Source organism: Martes martes (genome assembly GCF_963455335.1).
Source record: "Martes martes genome assembly, chromosome: X".
NCBI lineage: Eukaryota > Metazoa > Chordata > Mammalia > Carnivora > Mustelidae > Martes > Martes martes.
The window spans coordinates 56,383,566-56,400,229 of NC_137897.1; the positions used below are offsets into that span (position 1 = coordinate 56,383,566).

Here is a 16,664-nt window from a genome sequence, read left to right on the forward strand (position 1 = left end):
GAGCCACGCAGGTACCCAGAGGATACACCATTCTAGATTCTCACCAGCAGTAGATGAGGGTACCAATCTCTCTATATTCTTTCTTGAGATATATTGCTTGAGGTATATTCTTGCTACATTCAGTTTCTGTCCATCCTTGGTATTTCCCTTAGTTTTTTGGGTAGCCATCCTAGTGAGTGTAAAGTGATCTGATCATGGTTTTGACTCACGTTTCCCTAACTACTAATGACGGTGAGCGTCTCTTTATGTACTTAGTAGCCGTTGTATATCTTTTTTGAAGAAACAAATGTCTATTCAAGTCTTTTGCCCATTTTTGAATTGGATTGTTTATTGTCTTGTGGAGTTATCATTCTTTAAGTATTCTTGATATGATTCTCTTGGCAGACATGTGATTTGTAAATATTTTCTCCCATTCTATGGATTGCCTTTTTCATTATCTTGATAATGTCCTTTGATGTACAAATTTTTACATAATTACAAAATTTTACATAATTTTCGATAATTTCCAACTTACCTATTTTTTTTTTTTGGCTGCTCATCCTTTTGGTGACACATATAGGAAACCATTGTTTCTAATCCAAAGATACTGGTTTATATTTATGTTACCTTCTAAGAGTTTTATTTTTTATTTTTTAAAGATTTTATTTATTTATTTGACAGAGATCACAAGTAGGCAGAGAGGCAGGCAGAGAGAGAGAGAGGGAAGCAGGCTCCCCGCCGAGCAGAGAGCCCTATGTGGGGCTCGATCCCAGGACCTGGGATCATGACCTGAGTCAAAGGCAGAGGCCCCAACCCACTGAGCCACCCAGGCGCCCGAACCTTCTAAGAGTTTTATAGTTGAGCTTTTACATTTAGGTCTTTGATCCATTTTGACTTGTTGTTTGTATATGGTGTGAGGTAATGATCCAATTTTATTCTGTTGCATGTGGATATCCAATTTGTCTCAGCATCTTTCATTGAAGAGATTATTCTTTCCCCATTGAATGATATTGACACCCCGATCAATTTGTCCATTTCTGCAACACTGATTGACCATTTATTTCTGGACTCTCGATTCTATTTCATTGGTCTATGTGTGTGTTCTTATGCCACTAGCCCACTTTTTTTCATTACTATACCTTTCTAGTAAGTAAGTGTTGAAATTGGGAAGTGTTATTCCTCCAACTTTGGTTTTCTTTTTCAACATTGCTTTGGCTTTTCTCTGTCCCTTGTATTTCCACATGAATTTTAAGATCAGTTCATCCATTTCTGCCACACTGATTTATTTTTGCCCAGCTTTCTTTTTAACTATTTATCCAGGATATCCATGTTCATTTTATTCACTCAACAAATACAGATTAAACACATACCATGAGGGGCACCTGGGTGGCTCAGTGGGTTAAAGCCTCTGCCTTCAGCTCAGGTCATGATCCCAGGGTCCTGGGATTGAGCCCCGCATCGAGCTCTCTGCTCAGCGGGGAGCCTGCTTCCTCCCTTCTCTCTCTGCCTGCCTCTCTGCCTACTTGTGATCTGTCTGTCAAATAAATAAATAAAATCTTTTTAAAAAAATACCATGTGACAGGCACTGTGTCAGGTGCTTGGGGGTACCATGATGAACAAAAAATAGCCATGACCTTTGCTTTGAGGTAGCAAAGAATCTAGTGGGAGAGGCAGACGTTAGTCAATAATCACCTAAACAAATTTAAAATGGATAACAGGAAGAGGTCACCTAATCTCGGGAGATCAGAGAAATCTCTCCTGGAGAAACTGATAATTAAGAAGGTGCCTGGAGCTGGAGGGGGTTTGGCAAAAGCATCGCAGGCAAGGAGAACTCCGTGTGCAAAGGGGGGAATTTGGAGGGAATATGGTGTGTTCAGTGTACCGAAAGGAGGCAAGTGTGGTGAAAGACAAGGAAACGAGAGAGCCATGTGAGGGTGACCAATCCCATGGGGTACTGTGGGCTGTGGAAGAAGTCTCAAGATTCTATCCTAAGAACAACAGGAAGACACTAAGCAGAGAATTAACATGAACTGATTTTGATTTCAAAACGCTCACTCCGACTGCTGTGCAGAGAGTGGGCTGGAGGGGGATGGGCGAGAGCAGAGCCAGGTAGGAGGGGATTACTGTGGCCTGAGAGAGAAATATTGGCTTTGACGAGGGTGGTGACGGTGACTCTGGAGAGAAAAGTGGGCCGATTCACAGATGCCAAAGAAATTGAGGTTTTGGAGAGAGCCTTCAGTCAGGGAAGCGACAGGGTTTCTGACCGCGGTGACAGTGTTGGAAAGGGTGGTCTTCACCGAGAAGAACACTGGCGGGAAGGCAGCTTCGGGGAGGGGGTTAATGTTCTTGAATTTGAGGTGCCTTGGTGACGTCATTAAGTTATATGATCCTCACCAAATCCTTTCTATGAAGGAACACTTGTCTTCACTTTACAGATGAGTCAACTGAGTACCACAGGGGTAATCATGGCTTGGCTAATGCTGGGCAGTCAGTTAGTGGTGAAGCCAGATCAGAATTCCATCATTCTAAGAACAACCCGTGCTCTTTCTTTTCTGTGACACCAGAGCGGACCCTCTAGAAAGGTCCATCCCAAATAGTCTCAAATAACCACAGGGAGTCAGTGCTAGGAATTGTCTCCCTTCCGACACACCAAGTCTTTCTCAAAACTCAAAGCCTTATGCTCCCATGGAAGCCTTAGTCTCCTTTCTACAAACGTTCATCTCCACCAAGCTCCCTCCAGAAGTGTCTGATTCTTTGACCCAGAGCTGTCTATGCACAGGGAGCTGCCCTGTCTCCTTTCCCAGTGAGGGGAAGTCTTCCTGCTTCTTGCTGTCATATACTGGTCCCAGAGGTGTCTGGTATGCACTGTGGTTACAGACAAGGGTCACCTGTCAGTGGTCAGCATACAGAAAGCTGAAACGCTGAGACATTGAGCCACAAAGTGGATACAGAAGAAGAAAAATGAACAGTAATTAACAAGTCAAGGTGTACTCGGATTTTTTTCATGTCAAGTAGAGGAGTGTGAGAAGGAATTGAGCAGGTGGCAGGAAATGGGACAGAATGAGGAACTAGGAGAAAGGAAAACAGATACATAAATTCAAGGAGTAGGAGGAAGAGAAAATAGAGTGGTTAAAGGCAAAGGTTAGGGAAGATTCATCCTCGTTTTAAATCAGGCCTCTGACATTTACTAGCTGTATGATCTTAGGCAAATTACTTAATGTCTCTAGAAATCTCTAAGGAGATAAAATAGTACTAACTTTATGGGGTTTGTGTAAGGATTATGGAGAGAGCGTGCACATGATGTTCTTGTCGCAGCGCCTGGGCTGTGAAAAGTGCTTGGTCCCTGTCAGCTATTGTGATGGCACAAGCTCCCCTCATTTCTCCTGCCTCTGCTTCCCCCAGCTGTCCCCCAGGTAGGTTCACTGTGGCCAGTTTGGTTCACCATACCAGCCAGTGAGCCAGCCCTGCCTGAAGCAGGGATAGCCCATTAGTTTCAGCAGACCCAGGAGCTGGAGAAGCTGTGACGGCAGCTGGGGTCCTGCATTGGTTCCTTGGTCTCCTTGCTGCCAATTTGATATGAGATTAGGCACCTCCAAGAGCGATCCTTATAGATCCATATGTTACCTCTAAGTTTTTTCCTCTTCCTCTCCTTTCCCCTACCCTGCCACCCCACCCCCACCATATTGATTCCTATTCCCAATTTCTACTCAGTCGCCCTGCTTTGTACTCCAGTTCTCCTCCCCACTCCCCATCTGGACTGAAGTCCTGTCCAGTCCTGATCGAGGTACAGATTGCTTGACTGCTGAGCCGTCTGCTTGCTTGACTTATTTCATCGTTGTGGTACCCCTGCCCGCGGCATACAGAACCAGGTCTGTTCATGGTACCCTCTGAGTGCTGTGCCTCACTCAGCCAGCTCCCCTCCTTCTAGAACAGTGGTTATGGAAATCATTTGGGGCCCCTGATTTCTCTAAGAATCACCTGAGGCCATAATGCCTGCCTAAGAAATACGCAGGAATTCAATGTATCAGGTTAGGCTAAGTTATGCTGCAGTAACAGTCTGAATTCTCACTCACAGAAACTGTCCAAGGTGGATGGAGGGGAGAGACTTCTGTCCATCAGTCAGTCACTCAGTGATCCAAGCTGGTGGAACTTCCCTTTTGAACACATGCTTCCATAATTTCTGTGACAGGAAATAGGGCATATCATCTGACTTAACGTTAAAAAAAAAATCCCCTGACTGCTGTGTAGAGAATGGACTGTGGGGCAGCAAGGGTGGAACCAGGGAGACCATTGAGGAGGCTTGGCCTGGGTTAGAAGAGATGATGACTTAAAAAAATGATGGTGACTTGAGCCCCACTGATGGTGGTGAAGGTGGAGAGAAATGGGGGGATTGGAGATATATTTTGGAGTGAAGCAGACAGGATTTTCTGAGGGGTTGGATAAGGAGAGTAAGGAGAATAAGTCAAGGATGCTTGCTCAGTTTCTGGCTTGAACATATGGGTGGGTTGTGTCCATTCCTAACTGTCACTGAAACCACAGAATCCCTTGGAATTTACAAGACATATCTCAGTGACAACTGAAAGGAGGCTCAGCTTAAGGGTGTTCTTAAGCATGTCTCTCCTGGTGTTTTGTAAGGGTTTAAGTGGTGGGGCTTTTTCTGGGTTTTTTTTGGGAGAGCTCTTTGATCATGGACACACATGCCCATATACCTGCATGGCCATGTGTTCAAACACACACGTGCACGCACACACACACACATCACATGCCACTGTGGCAGTTCTTTTTAGACCTCACACAGCAGTAGTCCTGGGGCTCCTTCAACTCTCTAGCATGTCCCTGTCAAAATTTTTGTCTCCGATGGGAATGGATGGACCTTCCGCTAAAGATTTTTAGTTGGGAAACAAGAGTCGCACCCTTTCAGGGCCTCCCTCTGGGTAGCAGCTCCTTTGCTCCCGGGAGGAGGTAGCAACAACCAATGAGCCCTGTGCCCTGTCCAAGTGGTTTCCAGCCTCGAGAAGTGTGAAAACCGTAGCAAGAGGCACATTTATTAAGCTAAATGCGCACGGTGCAAGGATGCAGTCTGTGGTTAGTGTAATTGCTAGCTAACTGCTCAGCCTGTTGCCTGGGCAGCTCATTAGAGGGAGAGGGAGCTGTAGAAAACTGGAAATAGAATGAATGAGTCTGGGCCACTGACCGGTTGGTTCCAGGCAGAGTCAGTTCTGACTGAGCTAAACTTCATCGTTCAGTGTTTCCAGGGCCTCAGGGCAGGACTTTGCATCAGTGGTGGAAACAGGTACTAATGGGCTCAAGTAGCCAAACTGCTCAGAAAAGTCCTCGGTCCTGGTCCTCCGGGCAGTGTGCTTGAGGGCAAGTGGAACAAAAGGAGGGCGGGAGGCAGGAAGGGCCTAGCCTGAGCCTCACCTGCCAGACTGGGAGGACTCCTCTTTGCGAGGAAAAGCCTAGGGGATTTGTCAGGGGCCAGAGGCTTCTCCTAGGTAGGAACCAGGCTTCTGTGGAGAGAAGGGAAGGCTTCCCTTTCCTGCCTGGGAAAGGGAAGAATGTGTGAGGTGTCCCTCTTGTCCCGCCGCCATTGTCTGTGTCTCTCCTAGAGATTCTGAAAGCCAGGTCTCCCTAGGAGTGGTTTACAGAGAGACAAGTATTGTAGTTACAAACAGCTTCTATGAGGTAGGCCTCATTACCCTGTTTCATAGAGAGAAAAATCAAGAGAGAGGAAGTGATTTGCCTGAGGCCACACACCTATCGAGTGGCTGAGCTGGGGTCCTTGACTCCAGGTTCTCAGGCTGTTGGCCCTGGATGACACAATCCTTCTTCTTGAGCATGGTAAGAGGCAGGCTGTGCTCCCAAAAGCCGGAGATGGGAGTGGGAGGCCTCCCTCCCTGCTCTGTGCCTGCCACCTGTCAGTCAGCCTGGGGCCTGGGTGACCTCCTGGGTTCTTTCCAGGCCTGCCACACAACAGCTCTACAAATCCCCGGACCTGTTTCCCCATCCAGAAACTTAGGTGGTGGATTGGCAGACGACCTCTAAGAGGTCTGCCAGCACTGACATTCTGTGGACCTGGCAGGGGCCAAGAGCCTGGCCGTTTTCAGTGTGTGAGGCACTGAGCCTTCGGGAATCTCAGAGATTTTTCAGGGGCGGCCGTGAGCCGTTCTGCTTCTATCTTACATATTGCAGATCTATAGGTGATTTTGTTGGCCAGAAGGTGCGGCTTCTAAAAACAAACAAAGAAGCAAAAATAAGCAAAATGAAACACCTCTCAGCCCCTGAATAAGACAGTGAAGGAGAGACAAGTTTGAATGAAGGCATCTGCTGGCAGGGAGAGTGGTGATGGTGTGATGGTCGTATGTATATGTGGTGGCAGGGATGGGGGGCGGGGTGGCATGGGGTGGGGAGTTTGGACTGGAAGGACGAAGAGGAAAACCAAAACAAGAGGGAAAAAAACAAACAAGATTAGCTTTTTAGTTCTAGAGAGTTGCCATTTTGAGAAGAGGAGAACCTCGAGAAGTGACGGGGACATCATGGTTGGTGATTGCTGTGTCCTGGTGTTTTCTGCTCGCAGTCTCACTCAGGGAGTGCTTGGACAACCCCTTCAGTTCTGAGCCTTCCTGTTCCTATTTTAAAGATGAAGGCGCTGAGGCTCAAAAAGGCAAAATGACTTGTCCGAGCGCACTTAGCAAGTAAATTGTGTTGTTGGGATTCAAATCCTGCTCTGTTTGACCTCAAACTGCCAGCCTCTCCCGTTGGGAGCACCCTTCCTCAAAGAGGGTCGAGGAGTTACAGGTCAATGGGCACCAGGGGACCCATAGCAGCTTTCTTTGGCGGCAGGTAGAGCCCTAGGAGGATCCATGGAGAAGCCGTAAGCAGAACTGACATTCTTGGTGGTTAAGGGACTCAAAAGAGGGGGCTGTCATCAGGAGTGGAGAACCAGGGGGAGAGAAACCACGGGACTGGAGAGTCAGAGCTAGGCCAGGAAGGGCCTGGATGTGTGCCTGCACAAAAGGATTTTTTTAAAAAAGATTTTATTTATTCATTTGACAAAGAGAGCGAGTACAAGCAAGGGGAGCGTCAGGCAGAGAGAGAAGCAGGGTCCCCGCCGAGCAGGGAACCTGATGCATGACTCGACCGGAGCCAAAGGCAGACGCCCAACTGACTGAGCCACCCAGGGGCCCCACAAAAGGATTGAGCGTCTCTTCGGACCTGCGTCCTTGACTAGATCCTTTTGGACTCTTGCATCATGCTGTGTAATTCAGAATTGCTGGCTGCGTCCTGAGATCATCACACCTGTGGCAAAACATTTTAGCCTGCCTTAGCAATTTAATAACATAACAACCATGCCTGAGCCCACCACCCAAACTGTGATCTAAAATGTTGCGAGTAACTTATGTTTACCAAGGTGCTAGATATTTTCTGTGGTTTTGATAAATCACTATCTTTCTTTTTTTTTTAAGATTTTATTTATTTATTTGACAGACAGAGATCACAAGTAGGCAGAGAAGCAGGCAGAGAGAGAGAAGGAAGCAGGCTCCCTGCTGAGCGGAGAGCCTGATGTGGGGCTCGATCCCAGGACCTGGGATCATGACCCGAGCCGAAGGCAGAGGCTTTAACCCACTGAGCCATCCAGGCGCCCCAATCACTATCTTTCTTATCAGTGCTGTGGTATCTGTGGTATATTCCTTGCTCTTGCCATGTGTCTATAATGAGTAGCTGGGAGCTGTGCTCCTTGTCTCTTCACCTCAAAACCCAGGTGGTCAGAGAAGCCATCATCTCAAACTTTGCTGGTTACCATGGCAGAGGGAAGGAGAGCTCTGTGGCGTCCCACACTGGCATTAAAATGTTTCAACCTGGAAGTGACTCAAAATTTGACTTCTGAGCACCTAGTTCCCAGCGAGGACCCCCTTTCTCCTTGGAAATTCCCATCCTGCTAGACCCATTGCCAGGGTCTGTCTTTCATGGGCTCAAAGTCCAAGATGGCGGTTGACCCTAGGGTCTGCCTGACATCTTGCGTCTGGGCTCACTTGGGCTTTTCCTCCTCCTGGGCATGACTTCTCTGATGATGAAGGAGCTGCTGCTACTTCCCCTGGAGTGGTACTTGAGTTGACAGTGGCAAGACTGGATTTTGTGCAGAGTGGTGAGGGGGGAGGAGATGGGCTGAGTGATGAGTCATCACTATTATTTCTGTTGCATTCCCATCAATCTCACGAGGCTATTAAAAGAGTCAGTAACTAAGACATTTAACTAGACTCTGGTTCTAAAAGCCAAGGGATAACCAAAATTCATAATGCGAAGCAAGTCCAGGAAATGGAGTGAAGACGGAGCACCGGCTCTGGGCCGTACTTCTTGGGAAGGAAGTCCTAACCCAATAGCTCAGGATACGCAGCCTTGGCCTCGGAGCACAGGACCTGTGTTAGGCAGCTGGTCCCAAGTCTCCACCTCGGGAGGGCGCTTCTTAGACCACCGAGCATGGTCTGGAGAAAGGAGAGGAAAGAGGGGGAGTTTGGGCATGAATCATACATCCACAGCTTTCACCAAACAGTGCCAGGATTAGGTGGGGTACAGAGGTGAGCAAGGCAGACAAAGTGGCTGGCCTCACAGAACTTACAGTCTAGTGGGGAAAGAAAATGATTACATAAATGATACAGGGCCTGCGAAGTGCTCTGACAAGGATAAATTCAGGGTAGTAAAGGAATGGCACCTGAGATAGATGTAGGGGGTCAAGGGAGGCTTGGGAGTAGCCCCTCATCTAGACAGAGGACCGAAGAAAAGGAAGTGTTAGCCAGGTGAAGGCAGGTAGAAAGGAGGACAGTTATAGAAAGTTAGGAGGTTGGTTGGGGGTGGGCAGTGGGAAGGCCTGAGCCTAGAGAGGCAGGCAGAGAATGGATCATGGAGGACACCACGGATGCCATGTGGCGGGGCTTGGACATTATCCTGAGGGCAGCAGGGAGCTCTGGAATGGTTTGCCATTTGGTTATGACGTCACCGTGGAAGCAGCATGGGAGGTGGATTGGGATGGGTCCAAATGAGAGGTGATAGTGACTGGTTAAGAGGGCCGGAATGGGACTAGAGAGAAATGGATGGATGTGAGGCACGTTTAGAAGGTAGATGGGTAACCTGAGTAGACATATGTGGACAGTACAGGGAAATTGGGAGTCCAGAAGGATACCTAGGTTTTTGGCCTGTGCGACTGGAGAGCAGTGGTGTTGGGAGGAGTACAGCATGATGGTTAAGAGCAGCGGCTCTGAAGCCGGACTGCCTGGGTTTGAATCCCAGATCTGCCACTGATCATCTCTGTGACCTTAGGCCAGTTCCTTAACCTCTCTGGGCTTTAGTTTCCCTAGCTGTTAAATGGGGCTATTACTATTACCTGCCTCATAATGCTTAAGGGAAACAATACATAAAGTGTTTTGAAGCATGTCTGGAGCGAGGCTGCACACTGGGCCTGAGATCATGATCCCGAGATCATGACCTGAGCCGAAATCAAGAGTCAGACACTTAACCGACTACGTTCCACAGGCGCCCCAAAACCTTAGGAGGTTTTGCAGGGAGAATTTGTAGAGAAGGAAAGAAGGGTGTGAGCAAGCCTCGACTTTTGTGGGATGGACAGAGGTAAAAGAATACACTGAGGAGGCTGAGCAGCAGCCTGAAAGGCAGGAGGAAAAACAGGGGGAGGGCACGGCGTCGCAGAGGCCCAGATGAGCGAATGTTTCAAGATGGAGGCGGTGGCCAGCCGCAGCGAGGCTTGGAGAGGCTTATGTAAGAGGAGATGGAGAAACGGACGGTGGCTTTTAGCTAAAAGAGGCTGTTGGTGACAATAGCTTCAGTAGAATGGTAGAACTGGACATCAGACTACATTGGGTTGAAGAGCGGGAGTGAGGAAATGGAGAAAACAGGTGCAGACAGCTCTTTCCAGAAGTTTGTCTGTGAAAGGGAAGTGAGAACAGATGACTGAGGGCTCTGGGTGGAGGGAGGGCGTCCTTCAGTGCCGTGGAGACAGGGCGGACGGTGGGGAGGGAGAAATGGAAGGTACAGGGGAGAGAGGAGGCAACTGAGGCTTGAGGGCCCTGAGAGGGCGAGAGGAGACGGAATGCAGAGTGCAGGCTCAGAGGTCAGCCTCAGGCAGGAGGAGTTATTGGAGGGAAGGAGGAAAAAGTATGGATGTGGTGAGTGAGCTTATAGATTTCTCTGTGGGAGGTTCTTGCCTGATGGCTTCTTTCTCTCTCTCTTTTTTTTTTTTTTTTCTGTGAAATCAGATGAGGGGGATGTGGCAAGGCTAGAAGTTGGGGGATGACCGTGGAGGCCACTGGAGAGAACGGGAGAGGGAGCCCAGCGGGGACTCAAAGAAAGGTTGCCCGGCCACACTGAAGGCCCCGTGGAGGTCGAGACTGTGCACTGATAGTGTTTCCCATCTGCAAGCTTGGAATGTTTTCTCCAAGCAGCGCTCAGCGGTCCTGGGGGAGGAGCAGAAGGCCTAGGTATTTGAATTGACTGAAAGCTTAGGAATTTGCAAGACAGACAGGCGGCATCAGGGAGATGAGTAGAGTGGCAAGTGAGTGGTTAAAATGATGGACTTGTAATTGCTGGGCTGTTCTATTTAGAAGCTCTTGTCCCCTCCGTGTCTCCTGTCCAGTTTCCACAGGAGAGCCTATCTGTGTGATTCCATTATTCATTATCTCCCATGTTTGGCAGCTAGTTCAGACTGCTGGCCAACCCATGGGTTTTCTGCCCTGAGTCAGGGACCTGTGTCTGCTCAGTCCAGCTGTATCAAATGCAAACATTGTTCAGAAGGTGCCGTGAGTAAGACAAGCAGAATGGTTAAGAATGGAAGCTCTGGAACCAGACGTCTAGGCTCAAATCCAGGCTGTCCCACATGCTGCGTGACCCGGGGCAATTTGCTGTCCCTCTCTGATCCATAGTTTTCTCATGTCTTAAATGGATTCAGTAAGAGTACTTGCCTTATAAGGTCTTCGTGCGAATGAAATAAGATAATACACAAAAAGCATTTAGTACAGTACCTGGCACATGGTTATTTCCCTGTAGGCATTACTTATTAGTAGTCTTATTACTATTATGATCATTTTACTGTGAAGGCAGGCACTTAGGGCCTAATAGGCTTTTGGACAAGACATTAAGGGAGGCCGGATTTGAACCCCACCACAATCGAAAGAACACAGTCTTCCCTTCACACCAGCTTTTTAAAAGTGATTTTATTTATTTATTTGTCAGAGAGAGAGAAAGAGAGAGAATGAGAGTGCAAGCAGGGGGAACGGCAGGCAGGGGCAGAGGGAAAAGCAGGCTCCCCGCTGAGCAAGGAGCCCGATGCGATGCGGGGATTCAATCCCCAGACCCTGGGATCATGACCAGAGCTGAAGGCAGACGCTTAACTGAATGAGCCACCCAGGTGTCCCTGCTTCACACTGGCTTTTTGCCATTTTGAGGTGTTCTGACCTTCCCTCCGGGGATGTTTGTCACCCTATGGTCTCCGAGGCCCCAGAGCTTTCCGACTAGTGAGTCTGCAGTGGGCTGAGGACTGAGCTGCCCTGTCTGCTCATCATCAGCTGGGGAGGAATCCTGGCAGCCTGACCTCTCTAGTGAAGTTCTTGGTTTCCGTGAGTCATGCTTCTCTTATGCTGAGCCCGGCTCTGATTTGGAAGGGGGCTTGGGGAGTAGGGGTGGGGTGAGGGGATGAAAGGGAGGAGGAAGGCGGCAACTGAGCCTCTGAGTTTGTTGGTTAGCTCAAGTTATAGGAAATCTTTCCTTAGAACCGGAGCGAGGGGATTTGAGGCCCCACTGTGACTAGACTGCAACGGAGGGGAACCAGCACCTAGTTTGTGAAGCCCAAGATGGCTGGTGTATGAGCAACACCTCCCCAGGCACCTTGAAGGTCAGGATATCCTCTCTCCCTCTCTCTCTTCCCTATGGCTTGACCCAAATGGGTCAAGATTTATTTCCACAGAAAAGAATGCAAATTGCTGACTTAGGGGAAATGAGTAGATTCAAGAGGTCCGTTGCCCAGAGAGTAGGCTCCTAGAAATGCCCTACCCTCGTGAAATAGGTCCCAGAGGGGCTTTGTCCGAGCTGGCGATTTCCCAAGGATGGGGGGCAGGCTACTGGTGGTACAAGAGATAATTCCAGATGGTATATGGCTGAACGGGTTTTTAACTTCAACAGTCACAAATTTCTTTTAACATGTTTTAGAAAAGATACAAGTAGCACATGAAAATTGGTGGCTTCAAGGGAATTACTTATTAGAACCATGCTGAAGTATTTTTTTAAAAAAAGAAGTTTATTTAAAGAAAAATTATTAAGTAGATAGTAGTGCGGGTTTTAAGCAGGTGGCCAAAGTCGAAGGTAGTATGCAGATGACTGAGGTTTGGGAACCGCTGGTCTTCAACAAATCACGTTACCTTTTCCACTGCCTCTTCTGCCCCCCTCCTGCCCCCCTCCCAAATTTGGGGCTTCTGCTTTGAAAACTGTCTAATAGACACATTAATCTGCCTGGGCAACTTTCTTCTTACCAGATCAAAACCAAAAGCCTCATCTTTTCTTGACTTTGTGGTCTCTGTTGAGGGCTCTCATTTCTCTCTCCCCCAACCCCACTCTGCTTTCTCCCTCTCCTCCTTCCTTCTCTCTCCCTTTCCCTCCCTCTCTCTCCTGGCTAGCAGTTGGGGATATTCCTGACTCGTCCTTCTCCCTTTTTCATGCTCATTCACTGACCGAATCCTGTTAATTTTTCCTTCATTGTACCTCTTAAATTTTGTTTTATTTTTTTTAAAGATTTTATTTATTTATTTGGCAGAGAGAGACACAGCGAGAAGGAAACACAAGCAGGGGGAGTGGGAGAGGGAGAAGCAGACTGCCCGCTGAGCAGGGAGCCTGATGCAGGGCTCGATCCCAGGACCCTGGGATCATGACCTGAGCCGAAGGCAGATGCCTAACGACTGAGCCACCCAGGCACCCCTTCCTTCATCGTACCTCTTGTACCATGTCTCTTTCAACTGTCATCACCCACGGTAGGTTCCACAGCCTCAGTCTACACCTCATTATCCAGTTAGTCTTTCTCCAGCGTAACTTTCCCCATGACTTTCTCCTGGATTGGTTCTCCACCCAGAGTATCAGAAGATGACCCAACTCCTGAAGGAGCCATTCCCAAGTCCTTGGAATGTGACCTCAGCTAAGATGTGCCCATATCTCCCCTTCTTTTCTAGGACCCATCTAGGTCTTTACTGCTCCCCAGGTACACTATGCTTGCTTCTAACTCTAGCTCTTTCCTATAGACCTTGATCAAAATAGTTTTCTCAGTCCTTCTCATTTGATCACTTACTTATATGTCATATAGTATTATTTTTGGGTTTTTGTGGATGTGCATCTCCCTGCATAGACTTAGCTTCTGAGGTAAAGGAGTGTGTTCTCCATCCCTTTCATAATTCCATTGGTGCTTAGCAGAGTGCTAGGCACATGGTAGATGCATTTGGGTATACTTTGGGGTGCAAGTATCAGAAAACTCAACCTGTCAGCGGCTTAAACAAATAGAGGTTAATTTTTTTCACAGACCAAACAGTGTAGAGGCAAGTGGTTGCTTGCTCTACCATCCGTAGTGAATTGGCTTTCACCTTCATACTTTTTGCCTCATGGTCACAAGGTGACTGCTGTGTCTCCAGGTATCACATCTGAATTCCAGCAGGAAGGAGGAGGAAGGAGTGAAGGCCTTCTCCTTGGGTAACTCTGTCCTGCTTTTGAGAAGGGGACACTTTCCCAGGGGACTGACCCTTTCATCTCACTAGCGAGAACTGTGTCATGTGCTCACTGCTCGACCAACAACTGGTTTAGATCAATTCTAATTCAAGCACGGGACTTGGGCTGACAAAGATCCTTTCATATCAGGGAACGGGTCTTTTCCAACTACCTAAACAAACTGAAGTTCTGTTAGCAAGCAAGAAGCAGGGAGGGATGGCTATTAGGTAAGCAACTGGCAGTGTGTACCAAAGAACACAAACACTTGTTTAGAGACCAAGTAGCCTGCTCCGGTTTTGAGTCAGGTTCTGGGACGAGGAGGGTCTGAGACCAAGAGGTTTCCAGAAAAGGCCATCTTCTCTGTGCCCACACAACTGCACCCAAGTGTCCCCAGCTCTGAGTTGGAAGGTCAGACTCGTGGGCTCTCGGCTCTGCCCCCCGCAGCTTAAAGGAAGATTCTGGGCACAGTGTCCCATTTAGTGACTTCCTCCAGTGGCTCTAGTTCCAGGACTGAGGGGGGAGTGAATGGATAGGCCTGCTTCTCCACAGAAGAAACCATTCCTGCCTTTGGATCTTTGATTTTCATGTGTGTTTTCTGAAGTCAGTCTGAAATGGAATTGACATCCCAAGGAAAAAAAATCCAGAAGAGGAAACTTCCAAAGGGAAATTATACACAGCGCAATTTCTTACAGCAGCAAAAAGAAACCACCCAAACAGCCAATGATTGGGTTTTGGCTAGGCAGACTGTGAGTTTTTGTATATTTGGTTTGACAACTTCATGAATTCCGCTGGCACAAGAAAATATTGGTATGGAATGACGTGAAGTGAAAACGAGCAAAGCAGCAGGTACACGTGGACTGTGTAAAACGTACACGCAACACGTGTTAGAAGACATCTTCCCAGTTTCAAGTTGGAGCTAGGAGGCAACCAGTACATATGTATTGAAATCTAATGCCAACCTCGGGGCAGTTGGAGGTCACCCATTAGAGGTTCCCGTTCAGCTGAAGCCTAGAAGTGGGAGGTGGAACTCCCAACACCGTTCCCGTCTTTTACTACCGAGGCAGGAAGGTTACTACGGAGCTAGAACTTGGGTCTTTTCTCTGTTAGACAGAGCAGCCTACAGTGAGAGTTAGGAGGGAGGGACCTGGCCTCTGCCTGTCCTCCTCACTGCAGAGAAGAGCCCTTTCCTCTCTCCCACGGCCAACAAAGCATTTCGATGGAAGACTGCTTCCATTCCAGAACAGTGTGTGTTACTGTGTGGAGACCCAGTGTGAGTTCCTTCCTGAGGTTTCTTGGCACAGGCTGTGTGCCCCTCCCCATCATCCAAGGTTTACACTGTAAATATCTGGAGGGGGTGAAAAAAAAAAAAAGCCAGACCTCCAACCTGGGGCTGGTCCATTGGAGGCTGAGAGAAGGGTGCGTTGTTGATACAGAAGATAGTTCTCTCCCCAGAGTTTACTGAGGGGGATTATTTTTGCTAGGTCAGGTTTTCCAGCTTTATTCAAGAGACTGAAGACAGGAGGGAAGCAGGATGGGTGTGTATGTGGGAGAGCAGGGAGGAGAGACTTGTTTTTCTCTCTTTTCCTGACCGGCTGCCACCCGACAATAGCTGCCATTTCTTGAGCCCTGACTCTGTGGCGTGTGCTTTCCATACGTGTTATCTCAGTGACTCCTCACGACAGCACGACAGCTCGGCAAAGTAGCATCCTCTCATTTCATTTCATGCCTGTGGGTGCAGGCTCAGAGAGAACTTACCCAAGGAATTTCCCTAGGGGATGGTGAAGACAGCATTCACCCAGCCACCATTCATGGGACCGCCTGTGCAAGGACAAGCCTTGTGCTGGGTGCTGGGCACGAGGTGTGCACAAGACTTTGGTCGTTGCCTCCAGCAACTTATAGGCCTGCGGGGCAGGGTGTGTTCCAGACAAAGAAGCAGGCAGGAATAGTGCTGCTTGGCCGGTGCTGTGATGGGGACAAAATTGATGCTGTGGAGTGCCGAGGAGGGACAGAGGAGCACCCATCACAGCCTGGGGGAGGGCATGCAGGAGGTGGGGAAGCAGCAGAGGCTTCCCAGTGGAAGTGAGGTCTAGGCTGGATCTGGAGGGGGAGCAGGAGTCCGGTGAGTGAAGCCCGTAGTGGGAAAATAAGTGATGCAAATAGAAGACGTAGAACCACAAGGGGCCAGAATCAAGAGAGAGCATAGTGCTTGGAGAAACTCCTGAGCGTGGTCGAGTATGGATGGCTAGAGCAGAGCAGGCTGAGAGAGGAGCCGGGTGGAGGGAGGCAGAGGCTGTGTGGGGAGTGCCCTGGGAACAGTGCGAAGGAGTTTGGATTTCACTCTGGGTGCCATGAGGATCCGCAGGAGGGCTTTGAGCAGGGGAGTGGCAAGATCTGACTGGCACTCTCTTTGGATCAGTCTGGCCACTGGATGGAGAATGGGTGGTAAGGGGACAAGAGTGGAAGTGGGGGTATCGCGATGTCGACTTAGCTCAGCGTCATAGACCCGAGGGAGGCAGATGCGGGGTCGGTTTTTCAGGTAGAGCTGACTGCGCTTCCTCATGGACTTGAGGTAGGGGAAGAAAAGGAGGAAGGAGTCAAGTCAGGTCAACTGGGCTCCAAAGACCTCGGCTTGCTTTCTCTACCAAAGGAGGCCGACGGTAAAGGCTTCCTGCAGCCAGACTTATGATCTGGAGCATCGGAACCCACTGGAAGATGAATGCGTTCCTGTTGCCACTGAAGCCAGTGGGATAGGACAAATTGTTTATTTATTTATTCAACTGAACACCGCATACACATGTATACACTTTACCTTATCTCAGCCCTGTTTAAGTGCTTTACAAATATTTACTTATTTAATTCTTGTAAGAACTGCTTTTTTTTTAAGATTAATTTATTTATTTGAGAGAGAAAGAGGGAGAGAGAGTGAGCACGAGCGGGAG

At 48.5% G+C, this 16,664-nt stretch overlaps 1 protein-coding gene across 2 annotated transcripts in view; it reads left to right on the plus strand.

The window, feature by feature from the left end:
- NHSL2 (NHS like 2) overlaps nt 1-16,664 on the plus strand; it is a gene marked incomplete at both ends in the record, with an annotated part of 248,043 nt that overhangs the window by 22,017 nt on the left and 209,362 nt on the right. The gene's annotated exons all lie outside the window — the stretch shown is intronic.